Raw genomic sequence first — 22,753 nt, 5'->3', positions numbered from 1 at the left:
CATCTGACTGTTCCAGCTGCACAGCACCTCCTAGCACCAAGCTAGAGCATTGCTTCAGTACTGACTTAGAGGGGAGAAGGCCACCAGCTGAGTCAATCACACCACTTCCTGCAGCGCAGTGCCCCAGAGCGACTGGTGGGGTGACACACTCCAATGCCAAACGTTTAGCAAATTCCCACGCACCATTCGCCTCTGAAAAATATACATGGCCACTACACCCTGAAAGTGGAAAATCAGCAGCTTTTTACTTATTTATCTAGCACAGGGAAAACACTTACCCCACCCGCGTTTAAAAAAATTGCAAAAATCAGAGTCCATATTTCATCTGCAGTCTCCAAAAGTTTCTTGGAAAGCTTAATAAAAGGCAATTCATCTGTGCATTGGCTCTGCCTTGTAAAGCCCGATAATACTGGAGTCTTAATTAAAAAAAACAAACGAATGCAGCTTTGTGTTTTCATTCTGCTAGTTCAAGGGGGGGGGGGGGGATCACCAGCCGGGGCTGCCAATAGAACTGAAAGATGCCTCAACACAGCATTGATTTTACTCTGTTTAAATTCAGAGTGTCAGTTCGGGTAATCATATTAAAAGGTATTCCATATTTATTTATTTATTCACTCTTACAGGGAGGATGAAAATGCACGAGGCTGGAGGAGTCTCGATGTCTGTAAATATTTAACTCGAAAGCTGCGTGAATGAATGTTCCCTGTCAGGCCATTTCTGATCTCATGTGTGCCGGCTTAAATCAGGAGTGGCGGGCGAATGGCATGAAAGTGACGCGAGACTGAAATTAGGAGAGGGGAGGTCAGATTCTGCGCTCAGTTACATTGGTGTAAATCAGGAGTAATGCCATTAAAGTTGGTATCCCTCTGATGTAATTCAGGAATGAGATCAGCACTGGGAGCCACAGTTAAAATCTGCTGTCATTTACAGTGAAACCAGAGAAGACAGATTGATGCAATATTGGCCTGATGTCAATGTTAGCCCACAGGGTTCGATTTGCTGCTCTCCATTTACAAGTGTGGTATTCAGTGATCACTCAGGCCCAGATTTTTAAAGGTATTTAGGTGGTGTTGTACTCAGCATTGCAACAGTGGTCACATTTTCAAAAGTGATTTAGGCACTTAGAGCCAAACTCCTATTGACAGTCAATGAGATTTAGGTGCTTAAGTGCCTAAAGCCCTTTTGAAAATTAGACATGCTTCTAAATCAGTTAGGCATTGCAGTGAGGTACCTTGAGTGGATTACCAGCTTTGGGTGGCATGGTATTAACAACATCAGGAACTTTGGTGGCTTTAATTTGTAATCTTCTGTGTTTAGAGAAAAAAGAAACGGAGAAAAAAATAATAATCTGTTCTTGCGAGGTGCTGGAAATGCTTCCTGACTGCAAGGTGTGGCTGCTGGGCTGGGCAGAGGGGAAGAAAAATGAAGCCCTGTGTGTAACTAGGGAAGCTTTATGGGCCCCTACATAATAGAGCCTCCAGGATGTGGCTTAACTTCATTTCCATTATTTGTATTACAGCAGCACCTCGAGGTCCCAAATGAAATCAGGGCCCCTGCATGCTAGGTGCTGTACACACGCACAATGAGAAATAGTCCTTGTCCCAAGACTTGCAATCTAAACAGATGAGACAAAGAGTGGGTGGGAAGGGAAACCAAGACACAGAGAAGGGAAATGACTGGCCTGCAGCCAGTCACCATCAGACTCAGGGGTTCTTGAGCCTCTGCCCTAGGCCTGATCCACTGGACAACACTGCTGCCGGTCTAATACTGTGGTGCACCTCAGTGCTTGATACTTAGCCAAGTTGCCCACCTTTATTATATTGGCACACGCAGCTAGGCCCACTGTGCATTTTGGAGACAGACCTGTCCCTTTCTGCTTCACGTTGGGCTGGAAACACCACAGGCCCAGCATTTCCTCATGTGGTGCCCCCTACGTAAACCAAGCCACTTTGAACCTCAGAAAAAGCTCCGTCTGAGGCAGACGTGCCAGTCAATATTTGACCTATCTGAATCGCTTCTCTCACGTCTGGTCACAACAGCTGCAGCCGTGGAAGCAACTGTCCTGTCAGACATGAAACTTTGAGTATGAAAAGGCTGGTCGAAAATATTCAGTTTAAATTGGGGGGGGGGTTTAATGAAAAATTGAGATTTCAACCATTTTCCATGAAAAATGTCTACTTTCTGCAAAAAAAAATTGGTTTTTTAATCAAGATATTTTGGCTGAAAACAGAAATATTTGAATGTATATGTGCCTCCAGGGGATTGTAGTTTGGTTGTGTCCTATCCCCCATTCTCTTCCCTACACCAGGCTCTCTGGATGGACTCCATCTTCCATAATACGCCAGGGGTGCTTCTCCTCTGAGGAATTGCCTCCCCTCTTCAAGAGGGCAGACCAGAGTGCCTTATGGGGGACGTAGTCCGAGCAGGAAGCATGGCCTATAGAGAATGGTTTCAGAGTAGCAGCCGTGTTAGTCTGTATTCGCAAAAAGAAAAGGAGTACTTGTGGCACCTTAGAGACTAACCAATTTATTTGAGCATAAGCTTTTGTGAGTCTCTATAGAAAAGTATAAATTGGTTAGTCTCTATAGAAAAGTACTCCTTTTCTATAGAGAATGGGAGCTTGAAGCACTTGAACTACAACTCCCATGAGGCAAAGCAGTGACATTTCCCAATTGAAATATTACGGTTTTTGAATTTCCATTGAAAAAAATCAAACTATTCCATGTAAAAAAAGAATTTTTAACCAGCTCTACCTAGGAGGCAGAGTGGTATCGTTGGCCTGCAGTGCAGTAATATAGGGATTTCTTAACCTTCAGATCTAAACGCAGGACACCCTACACACCACAATCCACATGGGGCAGGGAAGAACAAGGCTGTGTGTTGAGCCCAACTGCTGATGGCTGTTCCAAGCAGCATGTAATTTGGTTTAGAACTTGCCAAGTTTAAATTATGAACACACAGGCATGGTGGGAAAGGGAGGGGGCTTGTTCCCCCTCTGACAAAATTATTTTTCTTGTCAGCTCTGCTCTTGAAGTTATTCTCATGTGATATGAAAGTTTCCTGGATATTGGATCTTCCTGTAAGAAATGGCAGAGAGCAGCCCCATGGTTTTGTTCACTAAAAGTCTGCTCCAAAGCCCATTGAAATCAGTGGGAATCTTTCCATTGACTGCCCTGGGCTTTGAATCAGGCCCTGACTCGCTTAGGGAAGCCAAGTTGGCTGGAGACAGAGCAGTCCCACAGTAGCTTCCCTGCTGCCCTTCTACTGCACTTTGAAAGCAAACTTTTTCTGACTTGGCTCCTGGAATCCACTCTGCTCGCTACCGACAGTGATTTAGGGGCCTCTTTAATGCTACTTAATTTACTGACACAATGAATTGTTGCTGAATTAGTCAAAGCTGTTAATTATACCCACATAAAACAAAAGAGGAAGCCACCATATTTTGCAAATACCAGTTACAAGCAAGTCTGACCATCCAAATCCAGTTTAAAAGGGAATTAACTCACAGAGAATGTGTGTTTATTGATTCTAAGGATGGGAGAACTAGCTTGGAAAAAGAAGAACAATCCACTTCCCTCCGAATCTTCGCCACTCACAGAGCCCCAGGATACCTCTTTTAATAATAAACCTGGCTCTCACATAGCTCTTTCCATTTGTAGCTCTCAAAGTGCTTTACAAAAGGAGGTCAGGATCATTAATCCCAGTTTACACAGGGGGAAACTGAGGCACAGAACAGGGATGTGACTTACCCAGGGTCACCCAATAGCAGAGCCTGGAGCAGAAGTCACGTCGCTTATGTCCCATGTTGTATCCACTAGGCAATACTGCCTCTTTTAGAATTGCTGTTCTCTCTGTCCTTTTTTTTATTATTATTTGTATTATGGCAGCTTTTAGAGTATGTCTACACTGCAATTAAAAACCCGTGCTGTCCCATGCCTGCTGACTCAGGCCTGCAGGGCTTCATGTTCTGGGGCCATTTAATTACAGTGTAGATGTTCAGTCTTGGACTGGATCCCGGGCACAAGGACTCTGCAAAGTAGGAGGAGGGTCTCAGAGCTCGGGCTGCAGCCTAAACATCTATACCACAATTAAACAACCCCTTAGCCCAAGCCCTAGTCAGCAGGCAGGGGCCAGTCACAGGTGTCCGCAGTGTAGACATAGCTTTAGAGGCCTCAACAAAGATCAGGACCCCTTTGTGCCAGGCGCTGTACAAACGCACAGTGAGAGACACTTCTTGTCCCCAGGAGCTTACACTCTAAAGAGACAAGACACAGAAAGAGTGGGAGGAGAAACAGAGTCACTGAGATTTGCCCCCCATCAGTGGCGGAGCTGGGATGAAACCCAGATCCCTTGATTTGCAATCTAGCAAGCTGCCCACCACAAAATTCTTGTGCAAAATGGGGCTCAGCAGTGCCGCCTATTGGACAAAGCACTGAGGGACTCAGCAGATCTGGGTTGTATGCCTCTCTGCCATTAGCCTCCTAGGTGAGTCGTTTGCCTTCACTGTGCCTCAGTTTCCCCATCTGTAGCACAGAGCTAATGATCCTTGCCCTCCTTTGAAAAGCACTTTCATATCTCCTGGTGAGAAGCACTCAATATCATTATTCTTCTTCTTCTCCTGTGCTGTCAGTTTACTCTAATGCAGGATGTTTAGTATCTCAAAATGCTGATGTCACAATTAAGGAGGCGACCGTGTGTGGCATCGCTTTGACATGAGAGCAGCTGATGATGGCTGTTCCGAGCAGCACATAATTTGGTTTAGAAATTGCCAAGTTTAAATTATTAACAAACAGACAAGCGCAGTGGGAAGGGGGAGGCGGGGGGGGCTTGGTTCCCATCTAATGAAATGGTGGTGGTTGTTTGTTGTTTTTTTTTGCTCTGGAGATTGTCATCGTGTGATATGAAAGATCCTCTGATGTTGCCCATGCTAAGAAGGAGCGTGTCAAGTTTTTTTTCCTCCCCCTGAAGAAGTCTGTTTCTGGGTTTGATATTTTTCAGCAATAATTGGAAACTGTAGAAGTTGAAGGGGAATATTTTTCCTCTCTCTCGCTAGCTAAACCAAACCGATAAACATGAGGGAGGATGGGAAATAGCAAATGATTTGTTTCTGCATCAGGAAACTGCATCAGGACCTCTTGGGACCACACATCTCTGGGAGCTGTTGAGGGGAATACACTGTTGGGGTGCTAACGCAGACAGTACATCTCCATTTTGAGCTAGGGGTATAATTCCCTGCTCAAGGAGACATGCCCGCGCTAGCTCAGATAGAGCCAGCATGCTAAAAGCAGCTTGGAGCCTCGGTGCAGCCCGAGCACAGATCTGTCCAAGATGCGAGAATCATAGAAGATTAGGGTTGGAAGAGACCTCAGGAGGTCATCTAGTCCAATCCCCTGCTCAAAGCAGGACCAACCCCAACTAAATCATCCCAGCCAGGGCTTTGTCAAGCCGGGCCTTAAAAACCTCTAAGGATGGAGATTCAATCACCTCCCTAGGTAACCCATTCCAGTGCTTCACCACCCTCCTAGTGAAATAGTGTTTCTTAATAGCCAACCTAGACCTCCTCCACTGCAACTTGAGACCATTGCTCCTTGTTCTGTCATCTGCCAGCACTGAGAACAGCCCAGCTCCATCCGCTTTGGAACCCCCCTTCAGGTAGTTGAAGGCTGCTATCAAATCTCCCCTCACTCTTCTCTTCTGCAGACTAAATAACCCCAGTTCCCTCAGACTCTCCTCATAAGTCTTGTGCTCCAGCCCCCTAATCATTTTCGTTGCCCTCCACTGGACTCTCTCCAATTTGTCCACATCCTTTCTGTAGTGGGGGGCCACAAAACTGGACCCAATACTCCAGATGTGGCCTCACCAGTGCCCAGTAGAGGGGAATAATCACTTCCCTCCATCTGCTGGCAATTCTCCTATTAATGCAGCCCCATATGCAGTTAGCCTTTTTGGCAACAAGGGCACACTGCTGACTCATATCCAGCTTCTTGTCCACTGTAATCCCCAGGTCCTTTTCTGCAGAACTGCTGCTTAGCCAGTTGGTCCCCAGCCTGTAGCAGTGCATGGGATTCTTCCATCCCAAGTGCAGGACTCGGCACTGGTCCTCGTTGAATCTCATCAGATTTCTTTTGGCCCAATCCTCCAATTTGTCTAGGTCACTCTGGACCCTATCCCTACCCTCCAGCGCATCTACCTCTCCCCCCAGCTTAGTGTCATCCACGAACTTGCTGAGGGTGCAATCCATCCCATCATCCAGATCATTAATGAAGATGTTGAACAAAACCAGCCCCAGGACCTTCCCCTGGGCACTCTGCTTGATACCGGCTGCCAACTAAACATTGAGTGGTTGAGCCCAACAATCTAGCCATCTTCTTATCCACCCCTATAGTCCATTCATCCAATCCATACTTTTTGAACTTGCTGGCACATACACGGACAGCTAGACTCTCCTGCTGCCATGGCTACCTTTTATTTTTAGTGCACTAGCTCCGTCAGAGCAAACTGGGGTCCATGTCCTTGAGCAGGGACTCTCACCTCCAGCCCAAAGGGCAGACATAGCCCTAGTGGGAAAGTGACCAGGTTACAAGAAACAAACACCATTAAAGTCCAGGGTTATTGTCACCCTACAGCCCCTTTGTTGCTGCTGCCTCCTGTCAAGAGTTGGCTGACTTCATACTAGCTCCACAGAGGTCCTGGTGCAGGAAGAGGTGTGGCCAGGAGAGACCTCCATGCCAGTAATTCTGCACCCCTGCCAGGCCCCGGGGGACCATTCAGGAAGCAGGGACACAATTCAGAGGAGACCTCAGGGCTGCCCTTGCCGGTGCAGGTGCCCTCACAGGCCCCCATAGTCCCCAAATATAGGCTATGCAAGCTGCCTCCCCTCAGTCCCTGCGCCTGTGCCCAGGAATGGGCCTGGCCTGAAGGGTCAGATTCTGCTCCCAGTTGTGCTAGAGTCAGTCCGGCATTAGTCCAGGGTCCCCAGAGCAGAGTCTGAGCCAGCAGTGGCCCCATGCGGAGAGTGGTAGCGCAGAGGTCCTTCATTGGCCAGAGACAGCATGCCATGCTTATACGGCTCCTGTCCCTCTATTATCTGCGTACCCCACAGTCTTGAAGGTGCTTCACCTCACATACCTCTGTGAGGTAGGGAAGTGCCATTATCCCCAATGTGGAGATTGGGAAACTGAGGCACAATGTATATAAGGGACATTCCTACAGCCATACAGGACGTCTTTGGCAGATGCAAGAACTGAAGCCAGGTTTTGCACGTCCTAAGCTAGTACCCTAACCACAGGACCATCCTTCCTCGCATGAGCTATTGGCTCGTCCTTGGCGCTTACTGGGCTGGAAGATGCTACAATGAATCGGTCAGTGGGAGCTACAGTTGGTAGTGAGTCTGAACTGCATGCTGGGTGAGTCTTAATCTTTTTACCAGCCCATACAACTGCTTTGCAAACAAAACCAGCTGTGAATATGCTGGGCTGAGCGCCTCATGGTGTTCCTGGCTGAAGACTGTGTGTAGCACCTGGAAATCAGCTCTGGCAATCTCTCATGTCTTCAGAGCCCCATCACCTTTGAAGGCAACTGTTCTCCTCTGCTCAGGGAGAGCATTACAAATGGGGAGGATGCTTTGCCGGAGCTGAACATGGTTGTAAATAGATCAATACCCTTGTTTTCTGCCTCCGCACCTAGGCTATTTAAAGCATCCCTTTGAACTGCTGAACCACCACTTAGCTCACGGTGCAAACCACTCATTGGATGACATGGCTTGACTCAGCTGGGATGTCCCTCCCCTCATATACAGAGGACTGGGGAGTCCCTGCTAGCTGGACAATAGGGGCCAGACCCTCTGCAGATGCAGACTAGCATAGTTCCATTGACTTCCAGTTGAGACCTGGTCCTCGGTATCCAACTGGCGAATTCAGTGGCTGGACTGGCCATGTGGGCTTCCTGCTGCAGATAAAACATGAGCTGAGACCCTCATGTCCCATTAGCAGGTCGGTTGGTGAATCAGCTCTTTTCAGGTGATTGGTATGAATGATTAATAAACAGTACTACTGGAACTGCTAGGAAACCCAATTTACATAACCTCTACGAAATCATGAATTCTAAGACCCGGGAGGGCCCATTAGAACATCTTGCCTCATCCCTGTACAGCACAGGCCATTAAATACCCCAGCTGAGGATGCAAGAGGTGGACAAAATAAACAATAGAGTGGGGTTGGGTGGGAGAAAGACAAGGTCACAAAACAAACAGAAAAACTGATCTCGCAGCTTGCCATTTGCCTGGCCAGCACCAGACAGGAGCGATGTGGAGGTAACATGACAGAGTGGGGGTAAAGAGGGGACTTAAAGGAGGAAAAGGTGGCGGCTTTACGAAAGTTGAGGGGTTGCTTTTCACAGGCATAGGGGGAGCATGGACAAATGCATGGCTGTAAAGGATTAAGGGTAAAGCGCCTTGAAAGCAACCAGCTGCTGAGAGGCACAGGGGCAGGAGCACGGAGCCAGGAAGACAATCCAAGGAGCTGCATTTTTTTGAGTGGACTTGAGAGACCCAGTGTGCCTAGTGTTAAAGTCAGAGAGGAGGAGATGACAGTAGTGGAGATGGTGAGGCCAGGACAAAAGCCTGGGCCTTCTGGACAGTGAGAAAAGGTCAAACCTCCAAGATATTACTGGGTGAAATCTTAGCCCCACCAAAGTTACTTGCAGTTCTCTCATTGATTTCACCCTTTATGTCAGGAGAAGCAACACAACCTGGACACAGCCTGGAGAACCCAGCAGAAGATGCTGCCGGGGTGGGGAGGGCATGGTGGAAAACTTCAACTTTTTGTTAAAAACGAAAAAAAGGGATTGGTTTTGTTTTGCTCTGGTTTGTTTGTGCCAACCGGAAATTTTACAGATAACTAAAAAAAGACCCAAAAAGATGGGGTTGGGGTGTTCAGGATTGTGACAAAACATAGAAAATTTGAGGAAAAACAGTTACTTTCTGTGGAGAACTTTCATTTTATGGAAAAGCCAATTTTCCCATCAGAAAAAAAGCTTAAAGAGGGTTTCTGCAGTCTCTAGCAGCCTCCCAGTATTCTCACTGGGGTATTTTTTTGCCTTGAGATGGAAAGCAAAATAGGGATTTTTCCCCCCAATTAACATCTAGCGGGGCAGATCGATCCTGTATGTGAGCTCATATACTTCCTCTGTGATGTTTCAAGGCTGTTGTACAGAGCCTCCATTGCTTGCTGCCATCCATGTGGCTACTAGTCATGCAGATGGGTCGTTAGACCCTCATGACTCCATTGTTTTATGTATCCGAGTTCTACTGCTCACCTTCATACCACTCTGGGCTGGGGCTTCGCATGGCAACATCTGGAGGATGGTGCATCACAGTGGCTGGAGCTTTGCAGAACAATTACGCAATGGCTGGCAACACCACACAGAGAAAGATCAGAACATGGCTACTTTACTGTCCGAGAGTGCAAAAGGAATTGGCGGATGTGATTGCAGAGCCATTGGCCATTATCTTTGAAAACTCGTGGCGAACGGGGGAAGTCCCAGATGACTGGAAAAAGGCTAATGTAGTGCCAGTCTTTAAAAAAGGGAAGAAGGAGGATCCTGGGAACTACAGGCCAGTCAGCCTCACCTCAGTCCCCGGAAAAATCATGGAGCAGGTCCTCAAGGAATCAATCCTGAAGCACTTAGACGAGAGTAAAGTGATCAGGAACAGTCAGCATGGATTCACCAAGGGAAGGTCATGCCTGACTAATCTAATCGCCTTCTATGATGAGATTACTGATTCTGTGGATGAAGGGAAAGCAGTGGATGTATTGTTTCTTGACTTTAGCAAAGCTTTTGACACAGTCTCCCACAGTATTCTTGTCAGCAAGTTAAAGAAGTATGGGCTGGATGAATGTACTATAAGGTGGGTAGAAAGTTGGCTAGATTGTCGGGCTCAACGGGTAGTGATCAATGGCTCCATGTCTAGTTGGCAGCCGGTGTCAAGTGGAGTGCCCCAGGGGTCGGTCCTGGGGCCGGTTTTGTTCAATATCTTCATAAATGATCTGGAGGATGGTGTGGATTGCACTCTTAGCAAATTTGCGGATGATACTAAACTGGGAGGAGTGGTAGATACGTTGGAGGGCAGAGATAGGATACAGAGGGACCTGGACAAATTGGAGGATTGGGCCAAAAGAAACCTGATGAGGTTCAATAAGGATAAATGCAGGGTCCTGCACTTAGGACGGAAGAACCCAATGCACAGCTACAGACTAGGGACCGAATGGCTAGGCAGCAGTTCTGCGGAAAAGGACCTAGGGGTTACAGTGGACGAGAAGCTGGATATGAGTCAGCAGTGTGCCCTTGTTGCCAAGAAGGCCAATGGCATTTTGGGATGTATAAGTAGGGGCATAGCGAGCAGATCGAGGGACGTGATCGTTCCCCTCTATTTGACATTGGTGAGGCCTCATCTGGAGTACTGTGTCCAGTTTTGGGCCCCGCACTACAAGAAGGATGTGGATAAATTGGAAAGAGTCCAGCGAAGGGCAACAAAAATGATTAAGGGTCTGGAACACATGACTTATGAGGAGAGGCTGAGGGAACTGGGATTGTTTAGTCTGCGGAAGAGAAGAATGAGGGGGGATTTGATAGCTGCTTTCAACTACCTGAGAGGTGGTTCCAAAGAGGATGGTTCTAGACTATTCTCAGTGGTAGAAGATGACAGGACAAGGAGTAATGGTCTCAAGTTGCAGTTGGGGAGATTTCGGTTGGATATTAGGAAAAACTTTTTCACTAGGAGGGTGGTGAAACACTGGAATGCGTTACCTAGGGAGGTGGTAGAATCTCCTTCCTTGGAAGTTTTTAAGGTCAGGCTTGACAAAGCCCTGGCTGGGATGATTTAATTGGGGATTGGTCCTGCTTTGAGCAGGGGGTTGGACTAGATGACCTCCTGAGGTCCCTTCCAACCCTGATATTCTATGATTCTATGATACTGTCATTTTGCTTAACACACGAATTGCAACGGAAAACCAGGTGAAGACAAATGATTTGGCGGAAGGCAAGAATCTGGGATGATTCCCCCCATTCCTGAATTGGTAGAACTGTGGCAAATGGGGCAGGAGAAGCAACATGTTACCGAAGCCACTGTGAGCTGGCCACAGGCACCATGCAATGCAAGCAATTGCTTTCTGGCTGTCGGTGGGTTCCTGCACCAGTTATAGATTGACCTGATTACCCCCTGCTATGGGAATTAGCCGCCAATCCAGATCCCTGCAGCAAGCACAGAAAACTGAGGCTACGTCTACACTACAAAGATAGGTCGGTTTACAGCCACCACATTAGTTACAGCGGTGGCTACTGTCCACGCTACCCTCCTTCTGTTGCTGGTACGTGTCCTCACCAGGAGCGCTTCCACTGACTGAAGAGGGGCACCGTGGGAGACTGAGAGGCAGGGCTCTCAGCTCCATGCAGGTCCCCACCGGAAGTGTGGGGACAGCCACTTGGGTCTTGTTGCCTCCATGCTCCCAGCCGGGAATGGGGAGGCAGCCATGCCGGGAGCCCAGTCAGCTGCCGTGCTTCCAGAGGGCAGCAGGGAACTGGGATCCTGGGTGGTAGCAGGCCTCCATGCAGGGAGTGGGGAAGCCATGAAATTGACAAGGATGACAGCCAACAGCCCTGTAAGGCATGCAGCTTGTCATGTGACACTGTGTCCCCCTAACTACACTGACATGAGCCCAACAGCTCTCGTTGAGGTGGTTTTATTATGTTGGCCTCGCTGGGAAGTTACATCAGTGGGAGGAGCATTTCTGTGCTTACACCTCCACTGTTTTGTCAACAAAAGCTGACTTTGGTCGACAAAACTATGTAGTGTAGACAAGGCCTGATTGTCTGATCCCCCATCCACAAGGCTGATTCACTGCAAATTGTGAGGGCAGCCCTGAAATGACACTCCCCTAGCAGGGGATGGGAAGTGAGGATAAGTAGTTGATGTCTGGAAGAAAGAGGGGAAGAGAGAGACTGAAGCCAGTGGGAGTTTGGCCTGAGCAAGAACTGAGTACGGCCCTCAGGAAGTTGCCCAGTGTACAACGCCTGGCTTGGCGGACCCTGAAACTTCATCCTCATGTCCATGAAATCTCAAGACAGGCCCAGTCAAACCTCCCTGTGCTCCTCTGCTCTTCAGGGGCGTTCAAAGGCCCGCAACAGATCTATCTGACGGACAGCTTTTGTTGGCTAGACCAGAGCACTGGTCTGAACAACACTGAACACTGTAGGTGTTCAATAGCAGGATCTGAATGTTGCAGCTGGGGCCCGCCACTACTTATCTTGAATCCAGTCAACTAGAACTCTGTATCAGGGACGTCCCTAAATCCCTTGAGGTGGGAAATTCACAGAACTTCCTTGCTATAATAGCCAGAGCCCAAGGTCAAGTCAAATCACACCATGATCGCCTCCCCTCTCGGTCTTAGGTTGTCATCTCTGGAATATTATTCTCGGGAAGCACAAAAATGCTAGGAGGTCAGAGGGAGGCATTAAAGTGTCAAAAGCTGAGCCAGGAGTCATTGATTTGCTGTGGAGCAGCTAATACCAAAGTCTGTGTGTTCTTAGGAGCAGTGGTGGGCGAGCCATCTCTAATTAGATAGAGAGCAAAACATGAGGTTTGTTCCTGGGCTACAAGCACGAGAGCACTCGGAAGTGTGGCTGTGAAGAAGAAAGGAGAATAATTTGAACATGGGGATGAGGAGGAGGTGGGCGCAGAGAAGAGATCTGCCATCAGGGCAGCATCAAGGCATCCCTCCGACGATAACAGGCGGTCTGACTGCTATGCTGCCACACAAACTTATTAACAGGGAGCTGCCTGACAGGTGCCCCTGATTCCTGGAGAAACCTGGTCGTTATGGCGGAGCTGAATTATTACTGATCAGCTCAGCTCGCTGCCGTGGCAGGAGGCTGCGTGGCCGAGCCGATAAAGCAGGAGACGGGGATTCAGGAAACTAAGGTTCTCACCCCATTCTGCCACTAGCCTGCTGGGAGACCTGAGCCAAGTTGTGTTACTGCTCTGTGCCTCAGTTTCCCGGCTGTAAAGTGGGGATAACCAGGTTGACCTCCTTGGAAAGGGCTTTGAGATCTCTGGCTGAACAGTGCTACAGGTCAGGGAATTTATAATAATGGTAGTAAGAAGAGAACTTACAAATCCACAAAGCAGTGTGACCCAATAATGTTGCAGCTACATTAACACTACATAGGAACAAGCGGATTTCCTTTCTAGCTCAGGGACTAGTCTCATTCCCCAGTTACAAACCAGCACTCACCAATCCACTTTTGCTCCATATCAGCGTCCACATGAAACCATGATTAAAACAGCCTGCACACATACTAATTCAGTCAGATTCTGCCCTGGCTCACGCTCACAGACACGCCCACTCAGCTACCCTGGGATTGCACATTCAGGGAGATTGCACATATGGAAACAGCTGAATTTGGTGCATTGTCTGGCAGGAAGCTCATGGGGCCGATTGAACAGAAGAGGTGGTGGTAGCCAGGACACCTGGGTTCTATTGCTGTCTCTGCTGCTGCTTCACTGAGACACCTTGGGCAAGTCACTTCACTGCCCCGTGCCTCAGTTTCCCCATCTTGAAAAATGGGGATATAATATTTCCCTCACAGGGCTGGGCAAGTACCAGAGGCAGGATACAATACCTTATGGAATAACTGTTTGATGTGAACTGGTGACTCACTCTCTTATGGACTATTTCATGGCGTACTCCTAATTTGTGAGCACACATGCCATAGCTGTGCAGGCAAAGCTGGTGCTTGCAGATGAACAAGGACAGGTTAGGTGCTTAACTAGCCACATGTATGCACACATATCCCATTTTCACATGTCATGATATTTGCATGGGCAAATAATGCTCTGGCACAAATGCTGGCCTTTTGTGTTTATCTTGAAAGTGGCAAGTGAATTGATCGGTAACACTGGCTGACCCAGAGAGTCCGAGTCCACAGCTGAGCTCACAGGAATAGCAACAGAAGAGCCACTCTCCATGCCTTCAGATCTCTGATGATCTAGGCTGACCTTCTCTATAACACAGGCCATACGACTTCTCCAAACTAATTCCTACAGCCGATCTTTTAGATAAAAGATCTAATGTGGCTTTAAAAATTGCCAGTGATGACGAAATCCACCATCATTCTTTGTAAATTGTTCCAATGGCTAATTACTCTCTCTGTTAAAAAAGTACCCATTATTTCCAGCTTGAATTTGTCTAGCTTCAACTTCCAGCCATTGGATCACATTAGACCTTTCTCTGCTAGACTGAAGAGCCCCTTATTAAATATCTGGGCCCCATGTAGATTCTTATAGACTGTGATCAAGTCATCCCTTAACCTTCTCTTTGTTAAGCTAAATAGCTTGAGCTTCTTGAGTTTATCACTACAGAGCATATTTTCTAATCCTTTAATCATTCTCGTGGCTCTTCTCTGAGCCCTCTCTTTTATCAATATCCTTCTTGAATTGTGGCCATCAGAACTGGATGCAGCAGTCCAGCAGCAGTGCTATATGCAAAGGTAAAGTAACCTCTCCACTCCTATTTGAAATTCCCGTTTATGCATCCCAGGACCGTGCTGTTTCTTTTGACCTCAGCAAACTGAGCTTGGTCAGTTTCTTCCTGCCCCTTATGGGCCTGGCATCACTTCCTGTGTGCTTGCGGGTCTCCCATATGACACTCCAGACCACAAGCCTAAGCACTAGGCAACAGGACCACCCCCCAAGACACAAACTGATGCCCTAGTGACATATAGAGGCCAGGGTAAAATCCTGGCCCCAGTGAAGTCAATGGCAAAATTCCCAGTGGGTGCAAGATTTTACAGCAGGACTTTCAAATCAAAGCCTGGGTCACCTGCACGATGGAGCCAATCACTGACCTGCAAGCATGTGTAGTATTTGCAAACATTAACATTTAGGCTCTGGACTATCCACAATCAGTGCAGTTTACATGGAACCGGGCATGCACACACAGCCTCTATCCAGGCCACCATTGTCAACAGTGTTTTCTGGTTACAGGGCCTTCTCTGCTATACAGGATTCCACTGGCAGAAAGTGAGAGGGGGCAGCAAAATCTTTGCTCTGAGAACAGCTTTGGGGCCCGAGGGCTGATACTTGCCTTGCCCAGAAGAGACCTGAGAGCTAGGCAGCTGGTTACCCCAGGCCAGCATAGCATAACAAAGAAAATTGTGTGTAGACATGAAAGTACCACAGGGTCACCTGTGATTTATCAGAGAACATGAGAGAAGACATGATCCAGTGGGTAAGGCACAGGGCAGGGAGTCAGGAACACTGTTCCCTCTGAGCTGTGCGTGCGTGTATGCGCACGCACACAGATCCTAAACCCCGTGCACACAGCAAAACACTGCGTGCACAAAAATTTGCACAGAAGCACAACAATTTTCACAGAAGAAATTTTTTGCGCACACGGCCTGTCAAAAATTAGAGGAAACATTGGTCAGGAGACCAAAGTTCTAGGTCTGGCTCTGCTGACTGATTTTGAGCAAGATCTTTTCCCTCTCTCTGCCTCTGTTTTTCCATCTGTGAAATGGGGATCATTAAACCAGCTCTGAGATCTACAAGTGGAAAGCACTAACCATTATTGTTTACACCCCACTCCCCTTGGGAGGCCAGAGGGAGAGAGGGGTTAGTGGCCCTGAAAAGCCCCATGAAAATAAAATGAAAAGAGATGTCGCATTTGGACCACGCTTAAACGACATCTCGGAGCTGTGTTGGGGGAAGGGGAGCCAGGGGGAAGGGAAAAGAAAAATGTTAATATCCCGCCTCTGGACAGCAGTGACCAGGAAATTGAAGAACTCACTCTAAATAAGCACCCATGTCAGTAACATGGGGAGCCTTTCTCCAGCCCTTCTGGCTGCTCCCACCACTACGCTCTGCTTTCCTTGTTTACACCATTGGAAGGGATCCAGGCCCATTCCGGAACCAGATGACAGCTCTGAGCCTACAGGCTCCTTTTCCCTTGTGTTGTGATCGTGGAAGCAGCGACCCCTCCTTGCAGATCAGGGGCGATACATCTTAATACCCGGAAGTCCATGAGACACATGGTTTTGACATGGGTCACACACCCCCTCAGCCATCATGTCCCACAAGGCTCCACCTGGGTTTGTCCACCTCGTATAGTTAGCCTCACTCCCTGCCTGGGCGTCATTTGTTCTCTAGGGTGAATTAAGCACTGACAAAAGATTCCAAATGGACAGCCCTGGAGATCAACGTTCTCCTGCTTTGATCCTCAGAGCTGGTCCTGCACAGGGGACTGGCAGGGCAAGGCCCCTACCCGTGCTGTTCTGCCAAAGTGATGCATCCCTCAGCTGCCATCACCGCTTGGGGGCGAGGGGAAGAGATGGATTTTGATCCCATTTAGTCCACAGGCAGGCTCTGGGCTTGGGGTCAGGCCCATCTTTAATTCAAAACAATCCAGACGCCAATGCCCAGTCTGTCTTTACTGAGACAGCTGACCAGGGTTCTTTGATGGTGCAGATACCTGCCCAGCCAGGACCTGGACTGAGACCCACCAAAAAAGGTTGTTCCCAGACTGTGTCCCATCCCATTGGAGGTTGGCTTGGCCTTGGGCACATTGGTAACCTCCAGGCTTGACCATTCCCACGCATGGTATCTGCAAATGAAACCATAGTCCTGCTCACCTAACAAATCATGGGTAAAGACAGAACTGTGACCTAGATGCGAAAGGCTCCATTATCCCATCCAGCCTCCCACATGCCGGTCTTTGCACTGTTGTGACCCTTTCCACTTCGTGTATGACACCAGCCCATAATTCCATACTCTTATTTCTGGGCTTAAAGGTAATTTCCATTCCCTGCATCTCTCCCCTGTTATTCCTCATTCACTCTGGGGCAGATCCTCAGCTGTCATAAACAGACCTAGCTTCACTGAAGTCAGTGGATCTATGATCATTTACACTAGCTCAGGATCTGGCCTTTTGCCTTTAGTTTATTCTTACCTGTATTACGGTAGCTCCTTGAAGTCCTAGTCACGGGCCAGGGTCTGATTGTGCTCAGTGCTGTATAGACACAGGACAGGTAGTCCCTGCCCCAGAGAGCTTATACTTCCCATGAGATACCATCAATAGCCATGATCAATGGGTCTCAAAGGAGTGAAGGGGGAAGCCTGGCAGAATGTGGCAGGGAAGCAGCTCCCTCCTAGGTTGTTGCATGGAAGGAGGCGTGGAGATGTGTGGGTGGAAGACCCTGGGAAGGGCAGGGAGGAGGATGGCTGGGGTGGGGCAAAGCGGTCAGAGGATGGAAGCAGGGAGGTGTGAAGGAGAGGACCTGCCCTGTCTTTGAAGCAGAGGACAAGGAACTAGGGTTTGATGTGGGTGACAAAGGGAAGCGAACACTGGGATTTGAAGAAGCATCAGGCTCAAGGGCTGGTATCTTCAGAGGCAAGAGGGACGGAACCAGAGGAAGTAGATTTTCCGACCTGTCTGAGATCTGGATGCCGTGTTCCCATTACAGTTCACTGGGAACTGGTCTCCAGTTACTCTAGGCAGCTTTGAAACCCCAGCCAAGGGAGTCTGGGAGGCCAGAGAGGAAGCGGCCGCAGTAGAGAAGCTGAGGAGCCATCAGGGCTTGGAGTAGGTGGAAATGGGACACACCAGGAGGTTTCAGAGTAACAGCCGTGTTAGTCTGTATTCGCAAAAAGAAAAGGAGTACTTGTGGCACCTTAGAGACTAACCAATTTATGTGAGCATGAGCTTTCGTGAGCTACAGCTCACTTCATCGGATGCATACTGTGGAAATTGCAGAAGACATTAGTATATACACAGACACTATGAACCAGAGCCGAGACAGATCCACTGGCTCTATGAGCTGGGAGAGAGAAGCCCAAGTACTGGTCACTAGTGCAGTGTTCACCGAGGGATAATCAAACAGATACGTATGGAATGAACCCCTGTTCCAAATGGATAGGGCTTGGGGTTTCCTTAGAGAAACAAATTCGTATTTTACCAAGTCCTCGATGGATGGGCACATTGAATAAAGAGGGGGCTTGGGTGCGTTCTTCTGCAGTGATCCCAGCACAATGGCAAAACCCACCCCTTTCAGTCCTTGGCAGCCAGGTGTCTGCCCCCACCTGCCACCAGAATGACTAACATCCCTGGTATTTATGCTCTGGGCTCAGCCGAGCGAGGGGGTAGGGCGAGAGCCGTCGCAGAAGGGACTAAACACACCCAGCCAGCTTAAAGACGCATTTGAAAACACAGGACTTAAGCTGGCGCCGCATCCCGCCTGCCAAGTCTCTGCGGAAAGACTCCGGCACAGAGCAGCACAATAAGCAGAGGCTTAGCCCTTCTGTACTCGGCCAGGGCTGCTGAAATGCCTTATCAGAGCAATGCAGCTCTGGTGCTGCCTGCCACACTCCAGCCTGTGTCGCTTAAGACCCTGATAATACAAGGGAGACGTCTGGCTCGTACAGACTGGGCTTATATCTGTGACCGGTCGCTGACTCCCAGCAGGTCAGCCGAGTTCATAATCTTCTCTAAGATTATGGAAAGGAGAGGAATACCCAGTAGAATATAGCCTGTAATATCTTTCTTCTCCCCCTCTGTTTATGTTGGGGGCTGTAGGTTCCCTCCCCCCCCGCCCCCCCACGTGATTAGATTTACTCCTTGCTAGCTTTTCTGACGCAAGAAAACGTGGTGCATAGGAGAGACATTCTCAGGGGCTTTTCTTCCCCATTTAAGTTAAATCCAGCTTATTTTTTCCCCATGTGGACACTTCAATCATGATGTCAGGAGACTGGGATTACTTTCACTCTTCTAATGCGGTTAAGAGGCCCATGTTATTGGGTTACCTAAACTCAGAGTTGCTGGTAGCTGAGGTCAAGGGGATTTTTGAGAGCAGAGTAATAACCTCTGGGCTTTTGGTTTGCTTAAGAAGCTTTGGTGTGTCTTTGAGAATGGGAGAGCTGAAATTGACACAGGCTTTGAACCAGGGTATTAACTGGTGTTACAGTGGGGCAAAGACCTGGCATAAAAACCACAGTCCTGATTCTCCACCTTACTGGTGAAAATCAGGAGTAAAACTAGGGCAAGAAAGAGAAGCCCTTTATGTCTTTGCAAGATGGTGCACGTGAACATCAGAACTGCCATACAAAAAAGGCAATGGACCAGATCCTCAATTGGTGTAACTTTATGTAGCTCAGGTGACCTAGTGCTGGTACATTGATTTATGCCAGGTAAAGAGCTGGCCCCAGTGTTCCACTGGGGACGTGATCCCGTGGAGGGTTCTCCTAGGGAGAGTGCTAAGCACCCACACCCCACTGCACTCGCTGAAAGTTACGGCGCTCAGCACCCTCCCGGAAAGCACTTAGGTCCTGATCCTTACACGGTATTTAGGCACCAAATTCCCAATGAAATCAACAGGAGTTAGGCACCTAAGTACTTTTGAAGATCTGGGCCTTAGCACCTCACAGGATTGGGCTCCTAATCCAATACCCCATCTCCACTGGTGACCCTTGCCAGGTATCACTAAGTCCTTATACTGCACCCATCACTGCACTATCCAAGCTCAGAATGTAAATTACACATTGGTAAGGGACTGTAATTTACAGCACCAGCTACTGTGCAGTTAGTCCAGTAAAAGATATTACCTCACCCACTTTGTCTCTCAAAGCACCAGCTCCATCATTTGTGAATTTGTTCCTATAAGCACTGCAGTACAGCCCTATAATAACCATCATTTATTTTTTATTTTTTGCTGGGCCCATCTATAATCCCCTTGAAAGTGCGAAGGGACTTTCCAGGATAAGATGCTTCATCAGTGGGCCTGTACAGTATAAATAATGTCAAATTTAAAGTGAGCAAGAACAGCACAAAGTATGGTTGGCATAAAGGGCAGTATCAGAGCAAGGGAAACAAAAACAAAACAAAAATCAGAGCAGGTTTTAAGATGATACCTTCTACCCTGCCCCCACACCTCCCTTCCGTCAAACTCCTCTTCCAGCCACAAATATTCCTTCATCCCGACCCCCTTTTTTGCGCACAAATAAGGTGTTTTATTGGAGTCTTTCTACTCCTATATTGAAAACATCTTCAGGCAAGTCACTGGATTCAATGAGCTTCATACAATGGATTGCCTGGACTGAAACCAGTCGCTGTAGACTTTGGATCTGAGCCTGGACACTGCCTCTCAATATATAAAGATCTGATCCAAAATTCCCAGTCCTGAGCGTTGCTGAAATGGACAAGAACTGAAATCAGATCTCGCAGAACTTTCTACCACACCAATCCAGCAGCGGGTATCCAGTCATCAAACAAGGGTGGTTTGGCAGGACATACAATATTGCACAGGGTAGGGAGTCAGGTGAGATGGGTTTTTATTCTCTGACTGGCCACCTGACTGTGGACAAGGCTGCCTTTCTGTGCCTCAGTTTCCCCTGCTGTAAAATGGGGGCGATGAGCACTTTGTGAAGCTCTTTGCAATCCGTGTTTATGTGGACTCTCATGTTGGCATTTAGGCTTGTGAAGCACTCATTTTTGCCATCTCCGTAACCATCTGAACGTGCAACCATGAAATTAGCATAGCCTAACAAGGCAGACAAGTTTGGAAATTGGGCTTCCCCAAACCAAACACAGTAAAGGATCAGCTGATACCATCATTAAATTGAAACCGAACAGTGACAACAGAGGGAAAGAGAACTTTCATCATGATGGCAGGAGAGAAAAATATTTAGTATACAGTTATAAATAAATAGTAATAAACCCTAACCATGAAGGCTATGAGACTTAATAAGTAATTACTTGTACAGTGGTTTGTGATCACTGGATAAAAGCAGCTAAAGAAGACTCAGGTATTGTAACAGATGCCTAGCTCCGTAGGGATTTTACAGTTGTTTCTATTGCAGTACACCACAGCCATTCAGCACTTCAGGAGGATAACACGGATAGGTACTGCTACCCCAATAGCACACGCCTCTGCTACTTGAACAAAAGGAGACTCACAGTATAGAGACATGACACACAGATGAGCAGTTCTGAGTCTCTCCAGTAGAGGGCAATGCTGTATATGCAAATGCCACTTAACTGCAGTTCGAGCTGGTCCAAAAATATATTGTTTTCAAACATTTTAATTAAAGTTGTTCAGTTTTTCATTAAAAAACAAAACTGGAAGAATGTTCCAAGTTTTTAGTTTTGCCTTCCTCTCCTCTTTCCACTCCATTTTCCCTTTTTCCTCTTTTCTGGCAGCAGAATAGAGGTGGGGAAGCAGAAAAAAGGAGATAAAGCAGAGCTCCAACCTCTCCCCCCCCCGCCCAAATCAGTCTCTCTGAAAAACAATAGATGTCCAACAAAATGGAATGTATTTATTTATTTAAAGACAATGACGGTAAAAAATTCCAGCCAGCTCTAATTAGCACGTCCTCATGATTCTCATTTGTGTTATCCCCAGTCTAAAACATACCCCAGTATAATTAAAAACACATTAAATCCAGTTCGTCAGGCTTTAAATGAGTTCATCTCATTATGCTCCTCTCACAAAGAAGCTGCTTCATCTCGTGCATAATACTCAGCCAATTTACCCCCCTCCACCACCCAATTCATAGCCCAATTGCAGTCAAGGAGAGTCTCTCCCGCAACGTCAACGGGCTTTGGATCAGGTGCTGTAATTTGCCGTATGCGGCACTAGCCCTTTTTTATGTAAAGAGGAACCTCCTGTCCCCTGCGAATCCCATATCCGGGAGCCAACCCTCAGGATCACACGCGGTCGCATGCCCCATTAGTTCAGACCATTCCATTTGCAGGCTCTTCCAGCCTCGCTGAATTCTCTTTTAAACGCCTGCGCTCCCCAACAAGCCCACAGGCTGGAAGCACCGAGTCCAGTTTACCTGCTGGAGTATTTTTAATTGGACAGCGATGGCTGAACAGGAAAGCTTGTTAGAGCCCACTTGAAACAGCTCTGGCTGGAGGGACGGCTCTGAGCTGCAGACATCCCAGGTAACCACTCCCCACCCCCTCATGCCCCTTCTCTTCAGTCAACCCAGCAGCGAGGCTGCAAGCTTTAGGTCTGAAGGTTGGGCTTGTGGGGCCTGCTGAGGTCACAGACCAGGCAATTAGGAGGCAGGAGTCCACAGCAACCTCTGTCACAAAAGATTCCCCCCAGAGACACTTGAGTGAGGTCAGGCGGAGACAGCATTGCCCCACGTCCAGCCGGACACGTCCAGGCAGAGGGCCGCAGCAGCTGACGACAGAATTCAAGCCCGCCGTTGTCTAATTGCCTGTCTGAGCTATGCTCTGCTCCGGCAGTGCTACCGCTGGTTCAGGTTGCCAACCCGGCAGGACTGTCCTGGAGCCTCCAGGAATTAAAGATTAATCTTTAATTAAAGATTGTGTCATGTGACGAAATCCCCAGGAATACGCCTAACCAAAATTGCATGGCAGGGCGGAGCTGGAAGTGGTACTTACTCCCGGCTGCAGAGAACGGCTTGCTCTAGCACTGCATCCTTATACAGAGGTGGTTTAAAAAAAAGGGAGCTTGAAACATTTGCAAATCATCATCAGTATAAATGCGGACCTGGACTGAAACCATGGCGCCCAACACTCCGCGCTGTGGAGGGGTTAAGAGCCTGGATCTGGCTCAGAATGCAGCTCACAGAACACTTTATGAAAGCAGAGAAGGATTGTGAGCCCCGGTCCACGGATGGAGAAACTCCAGTTTAGAGAGGGGAAGTTACTTACCTAGGGATTCAGTAGCAAACTCA

The sequence above is a fragment of the Natator depressus genome, chromosome 22, assembly GCF_965152275.1.
Source record: "Natator depressus isolate rNatDep1 chromosome 22, rNatDep2.hap1, whole genome shotgun sequence".
Classification (NCBI taxonomy): Eukaryota; Metazoa; Chordata; order Testudines; family Cheloniidae; genus Natator; species Natator depressus.
This window is presented reverse-complemented; position numbering follows the sequence as displayed.